Source organism: Cupressus sempervirens, chromosome 6, assembly GCF_028749045.1.
Source record: "Cupressus sempervirens isolate cs-2001-9-10 chromosome 6, ASM2874904v1, whole genome shotgun sequence".
Classification (NCBI taxonomy): Eukaryota; Viridiplantae; Streptophyta; class Pinopsida; order Cupressales; family Cupressaceae; genus Cupressus; species Cupressus sempervirens.
The window spans coordinates 13,975,001-13,993,668 of NC_143123.1; positions in this window are offsets into that span (position 1 = coordinate 13,975,001).

Genomic DNA, 18,668 nt, shown 5'->3' on the forward strand with positions numbered 1-18,668 from the left:
AATAAAGAGAGAGAGAGAGAGAGAGAGAGATAGAGAGAGAGAGAGAGAGAGAGAGAGAGAGAGAGATATGAGGTAGAGAAAGAGGATAAATAAGGGGAAGAAATGATTAGTTTACTTAGGAGGGAGGGAGACAAAGAGAGGGAGTGAGAGAGAGAGAGTAATTATGGCATGACATGAGAGATATCATAGATTTGGGAGACATGTGAGGTAGAGAAAGTGGATAAATAAGGAGAAGACATGGTGAGTTTACCTAGAGGAGAGAGTGTAAGAGGGTAATTATGGGGAAGACATTGTGAGAGGTAAAGAGCCATGTGAGTGAGAGAGGGTAAGAGACATGTGGTAGATATAGAGGGTGAATAGGCTAGGGGGAATGATATTGTGAGAGGAGTGAGGGGAGAGAGTTAAAGACTGTAGTTAGGGAGAAAGAGAGAGGGAGAGAAGAGGGAGAGGGTGAAAGACATGATGTAGAGATTAATACTAATTGGGGGAAAAAATGGTAGGAGCATGTGGGAAAAAAGAGAAAGACAAAAGAGGGGGAAGAGATGAGGTAGGGAATCAAATGGATGGATTTGGTGATGGAGAGAGGGAGAGAGAGAGAGAGAGTTGCGAGCTAGACATAGTGTCAAGGATGAGAGATAAAGAAACATGAGAGACTTGTTGAGACTTTAATTTAATGATTAATAAACAAACCATGTATTATAAAATTTGAAGCCTTAATAACTCTTTAACTCTTGATTTCTTTAAAGAAGTCCCACTACAACCTTTTCTTTATTGCAAATAATAATCTAGCTTTAAGGATAAAACTTATGCTAGCACTAATGCAAATGAAAACTCTAATTTCTATCCAAAGGTTAATTTTAATTACTTGAATAAAAAATATACATTTTGATTATATTAATTATTATCTTGGTGGTGATTTTTTTTTCAAAGGGAATCTATTGTATTAAGTATATTTTTGAAGTGAACATATAAAATCTATAATGTATCATAAAATTTTATATATTTAATAATTATTATTTATTCTTTTACATTAATGACAATAATGTCTTTTATTTGTTCGTCACAAGTGCTACTAGCTTATATATATGAGAAGGATAACTTTCGACTTATATATATATATAAACTAGCGCTAGTTTTTAGTAGAGATGGACGAGGATAGGTGAGTCCATAGTTTTTTATGTCACACTAAAAACTAAAAATAATAATGATGTCCCTATTTTGAACGAAAAAAATGTTCGAAAAAATATGAAAGAGACATGTCATTGGCCTTAGGAGACACGCCATTGATATGATATGATATGATAGATTTTAATGACGTCCACGAGACTAAAGTAGTCTATGGGACCCATGCAATCGCCCTCCCAAGTCAGGAGCCAAACTAGTCAGTTGCAAAGTTTTGGTTAACTTGTCTCTTCTTCTCTGAATTTTGATAATCAAATCCGCTGTTCTCTTCACTTGATCTTCCTCAAATAAATAGTTGAAGTCCTTGTTCTGCAAAATTTTTGTATAATTAGATCTGATGTCGTTGTAAGCCAAGCATTCCATGACAAAGTGTTGCTCTGTCTCCATTGTTCCCATATTGCAGAATAAACATGTTCTGTCTGCCCACTCTTCCTTTGGAACTTGCCATCTACTAGTTTCACATCGCAGCTGATGTGAACTAGTTCTAATTTGTGCCATCAACATTTTTGCTTTCCAGTTAATAGGTGCCCTTATATAGGCCTTTTCATCATGATTAGAAGTGGGATTAAATTCTTTAATGTAATAAGATTTTTTCCTCCCTATGTGTCTTGTCCACAAAATATTGCAAAATTTTTCATTGACAAACTTTTTTATTTCTTTAATGTTATCCGGGCAAGCTTGGATATTGATATCCCATTTTTGCATCCATTTGTCATTTTGTTTCATCCATGTGCTTTTCCGCCTCACAAGTTTTTCCTCTATTACCAACTTGGGCCAACGATGTGTTTCTAGACCTTGGGTTTTCTTTAAATAGCTTAGCATTTGGATCAATGCGACAACTTCTAATGGAAAGGAACCCACCTCTGCCAAAAGGATTTCATACGGAACTGTGGTCTTGACTTTAACATTGCATGTGATAAAGTGTTTTTGAATTCTTTCTACTTGCTGCCATTTCTGTTTGGACATACTACCGCCCCACACTTCACATCCGTATAGAATAACCGGAGTGACCAGCAAACCAAACAGAGTTTTCATGGTCATCCAATCCCATAATTTTGCGTTCCTGCACTTGTTTTGTAAAGAGTATAATGCCTTCCAGCCCCCTTGGATCCTTTTCGATCTACAAGTATCCCAGTTGAGTTTGTTATGAAAATCGATGGCCAAGTATTTGTACTCTTCCACAATCTCAAGGGGGCTATTTTCAAACAGAAACTTGTCTTGTATGCCCCTATTCTTCTTTAGTGAGAAGATCATAATTTTGGTTTTGCTAGTGTTAACTTGAATTCCTACCTCATGACAAAAAAATTCTAGTGCTTTCAAGTGCTCTTTCAAACCTTTAGCTATTCTAGCAAGAATTATGAGATCATCTGCATATAAGAGCAATCTTATCACGAAGTGGGCCAGCTGCACCCCTTCACCATTGGTCTTGTTTATCCACTCTTCTAACTTGTCAATATAGAGCCTGCATAGCGTTGGAGAAAGCGGACACCCTTGCTTAACCCCGATGTTGCTGTCAAAATCTTCTGATATCCCTTCTGTCGTTCTGATTTTAGCTTTGACCTGCTCATATAATCTGTAAACCGCTGACCTAAGTTCTTTAGGGACATCCAGCTCTACCATTCTATCCCATAGTTTATTACGTGGCACTATGTCAAAAGCTTTTTTAAAGTCCACGAAACAACAAAAAGCCTCGTTCCCCGGAGTGTCCCAAAATTTCTCTATCAAATGCTTGAGAGTGATGCCATGATCTATAGTAGAGTGTTTCGGTCTAAAGCCTGCTTGCCCTTTTGCATGTTTGCCTTCTGTTTCAGCCCAGTTGCTGATTTTTTGTTCTACCAAACTACCAAATAACTTGCCCGTGCCAGGTACGTTAAGAAACACTGTATGTTACGCTTTCATTTTATACGCACAATTCTCTTATATACAATGACATTTATAGAAAAAATCATTCCTACAACTCAGGGTTTGACGGTTTTGGATTGAAGCTCTTGGTAATTATCAGTTTTGTTTACATCTTGTTTCGGTCATGACATAATTTGCAGAGGTCAGTTTTAAGTTGGTCCTCGCTGTTACGTCTTTCTCTGTTTTTAGTTCAGAATGGTTGTATTTGTTAACCCTCTAATGTTCATAATCGACGACGTTTGAGAAGTTCACGTTCTAAATTTCTCTTTCCAAAGGTTTTTTCACTTGTACTTGCTCTTCAAGATTTCATTTTTGAAGTATAATTCTTGTGTACCAGAGACATTTTACTTTTGTCTTACCTATTTAACGTGTTAATTTTAATTTTCTAAAATTTTTGAACTTACTATTTTGAATTTTTAAAATTATAATATTGAGTTTTTTTCCTTTGAAAAATTAGGGGTAAAAACTTTATTGAAACTTAGAACAATTGAGTACAAAACAGAAAAGGACCAGAGCCCCAGGAACCACCAGAGATCACAGAAAAAACAAGAAGGAGAACATCACTCCCCATCACCACTTTCATCCTCTACAAGAATCCTCTCCAGATCTTGACATAATTCGCAGGGCATCTGCTCCCACTCAACAATCCTCCGGCCATCAATATCTTTTGACGCCCATTTTGCCAGACAATCGGCTGCCCTATTCCATTCCCTTGGAATATGGGCATAAGACGCTGAATCCATTAGAGAGCTAACCTGTAATATCTGTTGTACTAACATAAATAGTTTCCAGCTAACCTAAAAAATCTTCCTCTCAAGGAGAAAATTAACCAGTTGTTGAGAGTCAGCTTCACAAATCACCTTCCGACACCCTAGAGCATAAGCCCGCTTCAAAGCATATAGGATAGCCAAGCCTTCCATCCTATTAACAGTCTGCACCCCTTTATTGGCCGAGAAAATAAAGACCATTGATCCAGAAGAATCCCTACCAATCCCACTAATCCCAGTCGAACCTGGATTACCCCTGGAAGAACCATCGGTGTTAATTTTCAGAAAACCAGCAGGAAGGGGCAGCCATTTCCCCATCCTTTGAACTTTATGTTTCCCACGCCTACCTCTCCTGACACAAGCTAAGGCTAGAGATATCCCCTATATACCAAACCTTCCATCTCCGCATCACCTTTCTCCAGTGGCAAAATAATCTCACTCTTAGCTTCCACAGTTTCATGGATCGTTCCCATAATTCTAATCCAAACCTGTTGAATCCCCAATTTTTTGCCTCAAAAGATTCTACGATTCCCTTCCAACCAAACTTTCCATAGTAGAAAATTAGGACCAACATACCAAACATTCTGCAAGAAGGGAGCCAAGGAAGGGGGCCTTCCCAATCTCATCCAAAACTCTGCCAGGGAGGAAGCATGAATGCATCAACTCTTCCAAACATCCCACCAGAAATGCCATAGTTGCAGTGTGAAGGGGAAACGAAAGAATAGGTGCAGAGAATCTTCCTCCCCACCACTACAGAGAACACACCTCGAAGGGCCAAGAAAACCCCTCTTCCGAATATTGTCCCAAGTCAAGCATCTATTCTAGGCCAACGTCCAAGTAAAGCAATTACACTTTGGCCAAGAGAATTTATTCCAAGCTTTCTTCCACCAATGAACTTCCCCCCTGCATATTGCTGAGAGAGTAGCTCCTAATAACCAGAAGACACAGTTTATGTACCTTTTGGATTAGGGGACCAAACCAACACATCACTATCCATAAGGGTGCTACAACTACGACCAGAAAGAATGTAATGAAGCTTAGCACACTCAACCTCCAACCCAAAAATAAGCTACTCCCTTGGAGTCTTCCATCTTGCTTCCACCACTTGCCCTTGAAGGGAAAATGACTTAAAGTCACACACCCTAGTCCATCCAGCTTCACAAAACCTCTGGGCCAATATACTCAATTGAGGATATTGGGTAACTATGAGGGGATAGCCATCCCAAGAATCATGCCAGAACTATGCCTCTATCCCACTCTTGCAAATCCAGAAGAGGCCACCCTTAATGAGCGCAACCCCTTTCTTGAGAGTATTCCAAATCATCGAGCCTTTCCCTGTCAAGCTATATCGAGGGATATCTTTCTAAGGGATCCCAAAAAAGTACTTGTGAGACAAGATTCTGGCCCACACCCGATCCTATTCCACACACCATCGCCAATACAATTTAGATGCCAGAGTAGTAATAGATAGAAATAATTGCTGTAATCAAAGACCACCAATCTTTTAGGGCTACAAACAGTCTCCCACTTAATAAGGCTCCACTTAGTTGAAGATAAATTACCAGCCCATAAAAATTGTCTAGCTAAGGAATCAAGGCTCTTAACAAAGCTCATCAACGCCACCTGAATCATACACCTATAGAGAGGAAGAGCTTGCACCACAGATTGAAGCAACTGGACTCGACTAGCAAAGGATAGCTAGCGATGTATCCAATGATTCACTTTGACATTGAACTTGTCCAGAATAACCTGCCATGAATCCCTAGAATGCTTGCCAACAGAGATAAGGATCCTAAGGTATAGCAATGGTAGACTCCGAATTTGGAACCTGAGAATATGAGAAACTCTTCATTGAATGGAAGGTGGGGTGTTGAAGAAAAAAATTGAAGACTTGCCGTCATTAATTAATTGGCCGGAAGCAGCAAGATAAACATCCAACACTCTGCGCATATTAGAAGCCTCCCTAATGGTAGCCATACCCATCAAAGCCGTATCATCCACAAACTGTAGGTGAGATTGTACAGGAAGACCCCCTCCCCACTGCCAACCCTAAATAAAGCCCCCTTCAACATTCCTTTTAATCAACTATCCCAAACCTTCCACCAAAAGAAGAAACCGGTAAGGAGAGAGAAGGTTACCTTGCTGCAAACCTCGAGAGGCCCCAAGGAGATCAGAATCCCCATTAATCAAAACTGAGAAGGAATTCGAATTCACACAACTCATAACCCAACGAATCCATTCCTCTGCAAAACCAAAGGCACGCAAAACCTTCTGGATGAAGGACTAATGAACTCTGTCTTAAGCCTTGGCCATATCCAGCTTGATGAACATAACTTTGTCTTTGGAATTGGCCATGGAATGGATAGTCTCTGTAGCCACAACCACCCCATCCAAAATCTGACGACCCTCCACAAAGCCACTTTGCTCTTCAGAGATTAGCAATGTAAGCCACTTTTTTAACTTTTCAGCAATCAACTTAGATATAATTTTATAGGTTACATTGCAAAGAGAAATAGGGTGAAATTGACTTAACCGGTCAACCCCCTCCCTCTTGGGAATGAGATCCAGGAAGGTAGAGTTCAGGGCCCGAAGCATTTGCTTATTCTTTTGGGATTCTTGAACAATTGCCAATAATTCAAGTTTGATATTGTCCCAAAATTCTTGGAAGGACTCAATCGGGAAGCCATCTGGACCAGGAGCCTTTTCTTTTTTCATCTAGAAAACAATCTTCTCTAACTCCTCCAACAATATGGCACTCATAAGATGCTCTTTCATTTCCAAAGAAACCAACGAAGGAATACAGGAAAGGACTTGAGCCTCTGCAGCTGAGTCTCCCTGCGATTCCACCCTAAATAAAGAAGTAAAATACTGCACAACTTCATTAGAGATATCCTGAGTAGAAGAGATAACCTCCTCCCTGTTCGTCACCAGAGATAAAATAGAATTACCATGTTGTCTAGCTTTCACCGAATTGAAAAAGAAGGCAGTGTTCTTGTCTCCCTCTTGAAGCCACTCAATCCGAGCTTTCTGTTTCCAAAAGATTTCCTCTCTCAACTCCCAGTCCTCCAATGTTTTTAAAGCTCTAGCTTCCTCCCGCAACAAATACTCAGACACCCCCTCCTCCCTAATCAACCTGGTAATATCATTCAGCTCTACTTGAGCCTCATATTTTGCTTGGTAAATGTTTCCAAAGCATTGTCGATTCCACCGTTTGAGTTGATACTTAACATACTGGAGGAGCTTAGCAAAAATATACATTGCTGTACCAAAAGTAGGCCTACCAACCTTCCACCATTCAGCAACGCATCCATACAGGTCTGGATCCCTGAGCCACATGAGCTGGAACTTGAAAGGCGGCTTCTCAGGCAAGCGGGTTGAAGAAATGACAAGCTTTATGGGCCAATGATCCAAACCTCTCCAATCTAATATCTTAGAATTGGAAGACCACAATCCACCCACCCAAAAATAGGAAACCATGAAGCGGTCTAAGCGTTCAACAATGCACCTGTCACCCACCCTTCTATTGTTCCAAGTGAAGTGGCCATTGCTAGGCTTAATATCCACAAGATTAAGTGCCGAAATATTATCCCGAAGCAAGATAGAAGAGGGCTCCAGTCTTGCATTACCTCCCCATTTTTCAGTTAAATCAAGAATAGCATTAAAGTCTCCGGCAATAATCCATGGCAAGTAAGGAAATAAACTACGAACCAAATGAATATTATTCCATACAAGGAACTTACCTTGGAAATCAATAGGAGCGTAGACATTAGAAAAAAGGACAGATTCCCCTGACTCAATACACAAAGAAACCATGGATAATGAGGACTTAAGGGAAATCCAGGACACAGGTTGGATCTTTCGTGGGTTCCAGAGACATGCCACACCCCCAAAAGATCCCTGAGCTCCAATACACTGACATAGACCATTCCTCCATAGCTTAGGTGCAATACTCATCATACATTCCACAGAAACCTTAGTCTCCTAAAGAAAGAGAACAGTAGGAGAATGACTTCTAACTAATTCTCGAACAACTTTTTGTCTAGGGCCACTGTTCAAGCCCCTTACATTCCAAGAAATAATGATCATTTCGGAGGAGTCAAAAAGTGGGAATCTAAGGTCTTAACAGATCCTGACTCCACCAAAGTCTCCCCTATCATCTTAATCTTCTCCAAGTCCTTCTTTCATCCCATTTTAACATTTTTCTTTGAGACCCCCATCTTACCATCCTTTTGAAGAATGCCCAGATGAGGAGAAGATTTACCTTGCTTATTTGTATCTGAAATCGCAGTCCGTGCAGGAATAGCGACGTCCTCTACTCCTTATCCCAAATCAACATTTGGCTCTAAAATCATCTGAACCCCTGGTTTCCCATCCGTGACCATATGCATGGTAGACTCCACGTGAGAAGTAGGAGGAATGGAAGAAATAAGCTGTAGTCTAGAATCCCCTGCAAGTTGATCTGCATTAATTAATCTAGGATTAACTTCTTGTTGACCCAATTCATCCAAGATCTCGAACCTGTTAAAGGTATCCTCATCCTGTCGCTCCATTAGAGTTCGCTTCTGGCCTCTGTTTCGATTTCAAGCCTTAATCTGAACAAAACCCTCGACATCCGTGCCCTCACTAGCAATAGGCTTCTTCCCTTTATCAGCACCAGGAATATTACGAGGAGGTGGAGGTTGCTGCTCCACTAACTTGGCCTTCAGGCATCTTCTCAATAGATGGCCATATTCATGACAAAGGCAACATCAAAAAGGAAGGGTCTCATAATCCAGTTGTTGCACCCAAGAATGGGAGCCCGCACACATCTCCACCACATCAAGCAGTGGTCTACTCAAATCAAGTTCCACACAAATTCGAGCAAAAGTCATAACTTTCTTACCCAAGGTTTGTGTTGAAGGCCCCACCGGCTTCTCGAGCATCGAAGCAAGCATATGGAGAACATCCTCTCGACAACATTCTATTGGAAATTTGGGTAATTGAACCATAGCGGAATTCGATTTGGAAGCTCCTCAGAAGGATTAAATCTTGCATGCCATGGTTTAACGAATAGCCCAACTTGATTATAAAAATAGGGCCCACCCTCAAAAACCCCATAATGATCAGCCAGGCAAATAAATGTTACCATGAAAAAATTGTTTGCCAGCAGCATAACCTCCATTTTGCCCTCTTGTTCCCACACTTTCCAAGCCCAATTCTCCAAAAATTGGAGAGAAACTCTTAATCTCAAAAACTTGCAATACAGCGAATGTTTAGAGTAGTATTTGACATCTTCAGTGATCATTTCAAAAGGAATTACTAGTTTGGGTCTTTCTTTGCACCTCTTGAGGCAACCATTAATCTTCGTGATCTGAGATCCAATAGGCGAGCTCGAATCCGTAGCACCTATATTCTGAGAAAAAAGGGCATTTTCAAAAACCCTCACTTCTTGTCCCGACATATTCAAACCCACCGCTTCTTGAAAGCTTATACCAGGCTCAGCCCTAGAAGGCTCACCCTTAGCCATTATCCCGCCCAGCCTTGGACACCCCACAGCAATGGGATCCGTCCAAGCACTTCACAGCCCTGACTAGTCTCAACACAGTTGCGTCCAAACTACAGTCACAGCATAGAACGGTGGCCAGAAAAGATTAAACCAGAATCTTTGACAGCAAAAGCGTAGCTTCCCACCCCCACACACATGAACAATCACCCCCCTCCTTCGCAAGCACAAACACAACACGAAATGGACTAGGGCACGACTGCCCTAGCTCGGTGATGAGTTGCAGATCAGCATTTCGTGAATCCGTAAAAATCTCTTCTCTTCGTTCTAATTGCATTATGGTTTTAATTTTGAGTTCACCCATAGAATAGTTCACACTTTCTTTTATTTTTCCATGTTGCCACTGTTATGATGGTTCTGCCAAGAGCAGGATATCTGATAAGCCGTGGTTTACACTACGCATCTGAGTTGGAGTGGGTTTAACATAACTCATATTTTTAGTATATCTCTTGACTGTAATGAGGATTGCATTTCATTTATGTGTTTGATTTCAGAGTAAGTTGAAACACATTATTTGAATACAATATATTTATTCTAATTGTGGATATTAATAAATATAATTGAGTCAAGTTAAACTTAAAATATCTTAGTACGTGAGGCATCATAGCCTCATCATGTCTTGGTTGCTTCCCCATTCACTAGTCACCTCCCATTTCATTGCACAATGTAGGCAATATTGTTGAATATTTAGTATATTTGACTGTGCTATTTTTCACTTTTAATGAATAGTTTTATATAAAATGTTCAACACTCATATTCATTAGTAGAAGTATATTCTTCAAGTGCTAGGACAGAAAGTTATTAGATTTCACAGAAAAATTGTCTAGTTATTGTAAATCTTGCATATTTATTTTTTTAAATTCTCAACGTACACTCTTAAAATAAAATAAAATTTTCTATTCTTGAATGAAAATCTTATAAACTTTTTTTCTCTCTTAAGACCAGTAGTTATATTGCCCAATGTTTGGCTGCTATGCAACTTAATCTTGTAAGTTGGAAAAATATTAGCTGACCTATGTAACAAGGTTTGGCAAACCACCCTCTCCCCTCCTTGATCCCAGAATACTAAGGGGTGTCACTCGTTGACCTCATTGTGGTTTCCATGCCCAAGGAGGCCTCTACTAGTTGTCATCCCTAAATCTAGGCCTTTGGTTGGCCTGTTCACGCCCGCACGGGACTTCGTGGAATGTAGCTTATTTTTTCCAAAGGTACACATCTGTTTGAGTTCTTCAAATTAAAAGAATTGGAGCATATACTCTTTTATTTACTTTGTATTGTGTAGGTGATTTACACACACTAGCTTGCATATATAAGAAACTTTATTATTATAAGTTATTACGAGAAATCAGGATCTAGCTCCCCAACATGTTGACCTAGATGTTATTGCTGCATAACTTGCCGAGGTCTCTTTAAATGGGGTAGCATTTACATATAGCATGACTAGTCAAAGTAGTATTGTAAGCTTGTAATTCATTGTAATTGAATTGAAACTAAATCAAATGGATTAATTTGATGCTCCTGATGGAAAACAATGTGAAGATAATGCATATTGATTGAAAATTTCATCGTGTATTGACATTTGACAAATCACCTAGCAATTGTGAGCCCACTGTTTTTATTATTTCCATTATATATATACACACACCCACAAAATAAAATGTTGTAAATTATATACACACGAACCTGCATCATTTCTCTGGGGGGAAGACTTTGCATACTTGAACCTCTAACCTGTATGGCTTTGCGTAGTAGGACTGACAACTTAGTAGGCGACGATTCAAATAGCAAAAGAATAGTCTCTCCCTCAAAATTTAAATACTAATGAGCATTTTTTTTGTGAGTTGTGAAGTATTTAAATACTTCTTCCAGCTATTATGAGTACCACTATTTTTATTCTTTTTAAAATATACACATATTCAGGTATATACCACTCATGTATACTAATTTGTATTTATGCATGTAAACACATGAACCATTACCTTGTGTTGTCTTTGCATACTTGAAACTCTTACTTGAACACATCCCCTTTGTAGGGCTGGCAACTTAGTAAGGGACAACTCAAATTACAAAAGAATAGTCTATCCCCCAAAATTTAATTGTCATTCACACACCTTAACCTTTAATCCATACCCATCTTTGTTGTAGGATTGACAACTTAGTAGGGGATAGTTCAAATAACAAAAGAACAACATCTTCCCTAATTTTAGCTGTCAGCTGTTGCAAATGAGAATGTAAGAGGCAATTTAAATGATAAATATAGTCAGTAACACACACATATAGAAAATGTAGGGGACAATCCAATGGTAGATATAGCTACTACTAGTGTACCTTTGGAATGCGTTTCCCTCAAAACCTTGGGTTTCTGGGATGAGTTCTGGGATGGGGATATCTCTCAGACATTGGGATGGTGATGATACTTTCCTCAGCATCCCTCCACTGATGCTTGGATGTGGGGAATGCCCTTGTGATGCCATGGGTCCCCAACAACTCTTCGAACACTCCAGGGACGTAAACACTATTTTTTATTTTCTAAAATTTACTGTGTGGGGATTTAATTTCTTTTAAAGTTTTCTTTCATTAGTGATGATCTTCATTCTTGTTAGTTTTTTTGTTGTTTAGCTCAGAAGGTGGAGAGAATTTTTAAAGCAACTTGAGTTGGATATTTAGCAAGAACTTTGTTTTTATTCTTTAAAATAATATTTCTAAGTTGTGAGTTTGAGAAAAATAGGATGTGATTTTATGTATTATTTAAAACATAAGAAAGCAAGAAAACATTATTTCCTTGCTTGCTAAGTAAAGCAGCTAGGCTCTATATATGTAAGATTGCAGTAGCAAACTTGTATTGTAATTGGACTTTATTAGACTTTGAGAGGAAGTTTGCTGTTAGGCTGAATAGAAGATCAAGCAGTTGCAGGTTTTTCCCCAAACTAGGGTTTCCTGAGTATATTTGTGTTATTATAAAATTATGTTTGGCTTATTTTATTTTGCTTCCGCTATTTAGTTTCAGTTAATTAACCCAAAGTAGTAACTGCTATAAATCAGATAGAGCTTCTTTTTGTGAATTTATTGTGCAATTGATCTGTAACTGGGTTATAAGAAATTAACATGGTATCAGAGCTTTGAACTCTGATTATAGAGCAAGCTTTATGACACAGATTATTGAAAAAAAAGATTTGTCTCCAGTTTCTTTTATGGCTATGGCAACCAGTGATCGAGTAAAGATAGGTTGCAAGGTGACTATGGTGATCATCCTTTGTCATGAGGTTTGCATGTTGCAGATCCAAGGAGCAAGGATGAGTTGCGCGGAGACATTAAGGAAGAAATTTCCTGGAGGAAGAGATTTCCTGGAGGAAGAGATGTCCTCTATATTTTGAGAGGAAGAGATTTCCCGGATATGTTGAGAGGAAGAGATTTCCTGAAGATATTGAAGAAGTGATTTTTTGGAGGAAGAGTTGTTCGTTGATATATCAGAGGAGGAGATTCCCTAGATATATTTTATGGAAGAGATTTTCGAGAGAGGAAGAGACTTCCTAGATATCCCATGAAGAAGAGATTTCCAAGAGAAGTTGGAGAAGATGGAGAAATACAATTTTCAGCAAGGGAAGTGGAGGCAATTATTCTTTTGGATAGAAATTGCTATACTTTCAATAGTGAATTTTTCAGATTCTTCTAAAGGCAATTTTCAGCACAAGTTTTTGTGTGCACATTCAGTGAGAGTTGTTTTTTTAGCAGAGAGAGGATTGTGAGGCTGAAGTTATTTTTGTATAACTGTTGTGGCAAACTTGTCGTTTGTTATTGCAATTGTAGGTTTTCTTCATCAGAGATTGAATGGAGAATCGATTAGTGAAACTCCAGTGCTTTTCAATTGACAAACATATAGAAAATATACTAACAAGGCTTTGGTGAGGAATAGGTTTATATTCTTCAGGGATATGCTAGGTGTTGTGCAGAACACCTTCCTCACTAAGAGGGAGTGCTAGTTTTTTTGTTGTTTAGCTCGGTTGGTGGAGAGAAGTTTTAAAGCAACTTGAGTTGGATATTTAGCAACGACTTTTTTTTTATTCTTTAAAAGAATATTTTCTAAGTTTGTGAGTTTGAGAAAAACAAGATGTGATTTTATATATGATTTAAGGCCTAAGAAAGCAAGAAAACATTCTTTCCTTGCTTGCTAAGTAAAGCAACTAGGCTCTACATATGTAAGATTGCAGTGGCAAACTTGTATTGTAATTGGCCTCTATTATTCTTTGAGAGGAAGTCTGCTGTTAGGCTGAATAGAAGATCCAACAGTTGCAGGTTTTTCACCAAACTATGGTTTCCTGGGTATATCTGTGTTATTGTCTAATTGTGTTTTTTAGCAGAGAGAGAATTGTGAGGCTAAAGTTATTTTTGTATAACTGCTGTGGCAAACTTGTCATTTGTTATTGCAATTGTAGGTTTTCTTCATCAGAGATTGAGTGGAGAATCGATTAGTAAAACTCCAGTACTTTCCTATTGACAAACAGATAGAAAATATACTAACAAGGCTTTGGTGAGGAATAGGTTTATATTCTTTAGGGATATGCTAGGTGTTGTGCAGAACACCTTCCCGGCTAAGAGGGAGTGTTAGTTTTTTTGTTGTTTAGCTCGGTTGGTGGAGATAAGTTTTAAAGCAACTTGAGCTGAATATTTAGCAACAACTTTGTTTTTATTCTTTAAAAGAATATTTCTAAGTTTGTGAGTTTGAGAAAAATAAGATGTGATTTTATATATGATTTAAGGCCTAAGAAAGCAAGAAAACATTCTTTCCTTGCTTGCTAAGTAAAGCAACTAGGCTCTACATATGTAAGATTGCAGTAACAAACTTGTATAGTAATTGGCCTCTATTATTCTTTGAGAGGAAGTCTGCTATTAGGCTGAATAGAAGATCCAACAGTTGCAGGTTTTTCACCAAACTGGGGTTTCCTGGGTATATCTATGTTATTGTCTAATTGTGTTTGGCTTATGTTATTTTGCTTCTGCTATTTAGTTTCAGTTAATTAACCTAGAGTATTAATTGTTATAAATCAGATAGAGCTTCTTTTTGTGAATTTATTGTGCAATAGATCTGTAACTGGGTTATAAGAAATTAACAATTCTCTCTTTTTTTTCTCTAATTTTCTTTTTTGGAGCATAGCCCCCAAACCTCGGCTTTCTGTTAATGGGGGCATTTAGTTCAACGTTCATTGTTCATTAAGCCGAGAGGCTTTCTACAGTGGGAGAAATCTTCAATGTAAACTTTTTTCATTTAATTTTTTTTTTCGTTCATTTACATGTTAGAGAAACAAAATAGAAATAGACTAAATATAATTATAATTAAAATTGTAAAAATTATAGAGAGGAAATGGAAGTAAAAATGAGGCAGATTAAGAGTCAAATAATCCTTACGCCTCTTAGACTCACATAAATATGTGATGATGAAAATTATGGGATTATGAAAATAGGCACCTCGAGAAGGATATCTATCGGCTTATTTTATATATATAAAATATATATAAGCTAGTTTTTAATTATTTTAGGATAGAAGTTGTGTATGAAAAGAGCCCAACAATATGATGAGATGTAGAGCCAGAGTAACCAATGTACATGGACAAGGATGCTACAACTTTAGATACAGGTCCGGTTGGTGTTAGTTTGGCAGAGCTCGAACATACGAGGAGTTTGGGGATGATTAGAGGCCTCTCATCACTACATTCTAACATTTTGTACTTATCTCAACATCATGCTCTTTATTGTAATCATCCTTATGCTATTTTGGATATAATAGAAATCTCCAATTGGAAATTTTCATTTGTGAAAAGAATTTGGTATTCAAGAATTTAAAAGTTAAATGATGATGAGACAAAAAGAACGAAGTCAGTTGTTGAGTTTGATTCAATCAAGTTCAATTAAGCTTGTTCACAGAATCAGTATTTGAGAACTTCAGTCAGAGACTGAATTAGAAGTAGCGAAGTTGGGAAAAGGTGTATCTAGTTATGTTTAGATGGTACCTAAGCTCGCTTGTGATTTGGAGCTCATCTAAACAAGTTCTAGGGTTTGGTGTCTACTATTTGCAATGTTTCTGTTTTACTAATTTGCCAAAGTGTCATATGAAATTCTTATACATTATTATTTCACTACTTTTTCATGTATTATGTGATATTGGTTCAACCCCTGCCCTTGAGCTTAGACCCTTTTCCCCCGTCCTCGAAACATGTCCCAAAGCTCCGTGAAACATTGGATATAACAAATATTAGAGGACACAGAAATAGATACATATACATATATATCCAAGTTTTTCCCTTTACAGATATAGCAGCTTGGGTCAATTTGATGATGGCGATTTTTTTGGGATTGCTAAAATACTAAGCAAAACTTGTTCAAACTATTCAATTGTCTATCTTGCAAGGAGGAAAACTATTAGATGTCAATTTAAATCTGAGTCACAAGGTTCAAATTCGAGGTCGTCATAAAATTTGGATGAAATTTGGAAAGTACAAAAATTTGGGAAAAAATCAACATTAAATCTAACTTATATAAATTTATTTATTTTTAAATGTAAGTAATATATCCACAAAATTGTCAAAATAGTTTGACATTGCTAAATAATTAAACTAAATAACTCAATATTATTTTAAAATAAAATAGTATTATTTTAAAATAAAATAGTATTATTTTAAATAACAATATTATATAAAATATTATAAAATTTGGATGAAATTCGGAAAGGATAAAATTTCACTGAAATTCGAGTTTCATGGATGAAATTCGACGCATCTTGTGACTTAGGTTTAAATAATAACAATCTATCAAGTGGGAAAACAAAATGTGACAATTCAGATTATAAAACATTTTCTCCCAAGCTTCAACTAAGTCTTGTAAAAGGGAGAAAAGTTGGTCATTATTCAAATAAAGTGATGGAAAAATATACATACACACATCTTAATATTGCTAACCAATGAAATGCATACAACTCAGCATTAGTTAACCTGGATTAATTAGTTGGTATATCTGTAGGGTGTCAAGTTTTGAATTGAATGCTGAAGTATGGAAAGCATATGCAGGGGATAAGGGTACCTTGCTGTGGGACTGAAGAATGAATATTTCCGATGGAGATCTTAGATTTTGATTTTCACTGGTCTGGGAATCTGTTACTGTAATGCCCTGTGGCTCACTTGAATTACCTTTTTCTGAAAGTTTGTGGTACTAAGAAATCCTTCTAGTGGACTGGTGTCATGTTGTTTTTCGTATAGGTAAAGAAATCAATGCATATAGACAATGGAATAGAATAGCAGAATAATATTCATAATAGTAGATCAATGATGATTTACAATGATCCCAGATGGGCTATAAATACTACCGCCGAACCTTCCCGAAGGAGTCCGTTGACCACAATATTACATCCGCTACAAACTATTTACCCGTTGGCTACAAAATAGAAAACACCGTCGACAGTCAATCCATCAGCTACAGAAACACCACCGGAACCATCCAGTCGGCTAACACCATCCCCCCAAAAAAAATAGTCGTCTCCTGATGACTAACAAAATTAGGAGACAACTTACAGACCACAGAAGAAATACTAGAGAGAAGGGGGCATCCCAGAAGTGTGCTGCTAGCGACATAACTCGTACACCTGCTCTGTTCTGATGCGGAGATCTGTCTAAATCTGAGAATTAACCTCGACAGCCTCCTTTAGAAGAAGCGCCGCATCCATGGCCTGACTCCTAGCTAACTGCATCTCGTGCTCAGCCGCATCCTTATCTCAAACCGCTACCTTCGTACCTTGCTTAGCCATGTCCCTCTCCTGCACTGCTGCTGCCAAATCTGCCAGTAGTGCTGCCCGTTCTATGGCCCATGCTGCCTGCTGGTCGGCCAAGTCGGCGGCTAGCTTCTGTCTAGCCTCACTCTCAGTTGCCAATGATCTCTCAGCTGCAACCCTGTCCGCCTCCGCACGCCGACGACCATAGTAAACATCCTTGTACAATCCCACAATCTCATGTGCCGGCTTCATCATAGGGGTGTCACTGGGTCCCAACTCTGGCTCAGTGGCCCAATCTGCCAACATCTCAGCTGTCTCCGTCACCGGCCAACCCTTGTCTACAAAGCAAGTCTGAAATCGCCGAGGACAAATCCCACGGATATATGCTCTGATCAATTGCCACTCCCTCCGCCGAGTCAGGGCCTGAATTGCCACATCATGTCCCTTCTTCAATGCAGACTTCATAGTCCTGAGGTAATCCCGACACCTGTCCTCATTTGACCCATAGTCCTCCTTGACGAAGTCATCCAATGACCATTCTGCATCACTGTTCTCCTCCTCATCAGCGGGAGCCATGCCCACATCCAGTGCTACCTTCTCTATTGCTAGCGCAACCACAGCATGTGACATTCCCTCCTCTTGAAGCTGAGGCTTTGGTACTACTGGTGATGTTCCTGAACGCCTAGGAGACTGAATGGACGGACCCCGCTTGGCAGGAGTGAGTCGGAACTGCTACCTCAGAAACTCACTAGCTCTATCCATCACCTCCGGTTGGTCAGACTGCGCGAGCTCCATGTTCTTCGCCGGTACTAGCTGGGCTGACTCGGCCTCTGCTAAAAAAGATGATGAAACGGTGACCACTGCATCACAATCAATGACCTCCAATCGAACCTGCGGCTCAGACTCTGGCGGTGGCAACTGTGCTCTCGGTGGGACTGCGACGGTGACATCTGCTGGCACAACTAGAATCACCTCTGCTACAGCCGTTGGCAATAACTCGGCGACCATCTGTGGGACAACATTTGTCGCTGCCTGTGAGGCCATCTCCGTCATTGTCCATGGGACAACTGCCTCCGCTGGAGGAGTCATAAGAATCGGGGCATGGCACTGACCAAACGCCGGAATGACTATCGAAAAGGTAGTCAAGTGCGTCGAAGTTGACAGCTGAGGAGGGGTAAAGAATGTGGGCCCACTACCCGCTGCCTGACCATCAACTTTCGCCGATGTGCTCACCTCTTCTTCCACGGACTCAGCCCCGTCACTCATCGAAGTGCCCTCCAGTCTGCTATCTGTCTCTCCGAAAGCAGCCAATCCGCGAAGTACTTTCTTGTGACCTGCTACTGATCCTCCTATATCCAAGTGTCGCCAGTAGAATATGGGAGGTTCCCCGTTTGCCAACTTGCCCCTTGGAGGAGCTCAAAGCCATCTATTGGAATCTGGCTAGCTGCAGCCTCTAGAAATAGCCCGATGGCATGGTGTGGCATAAAAAATGTTCGGTGCTGAAGCGTCATGAATTCCT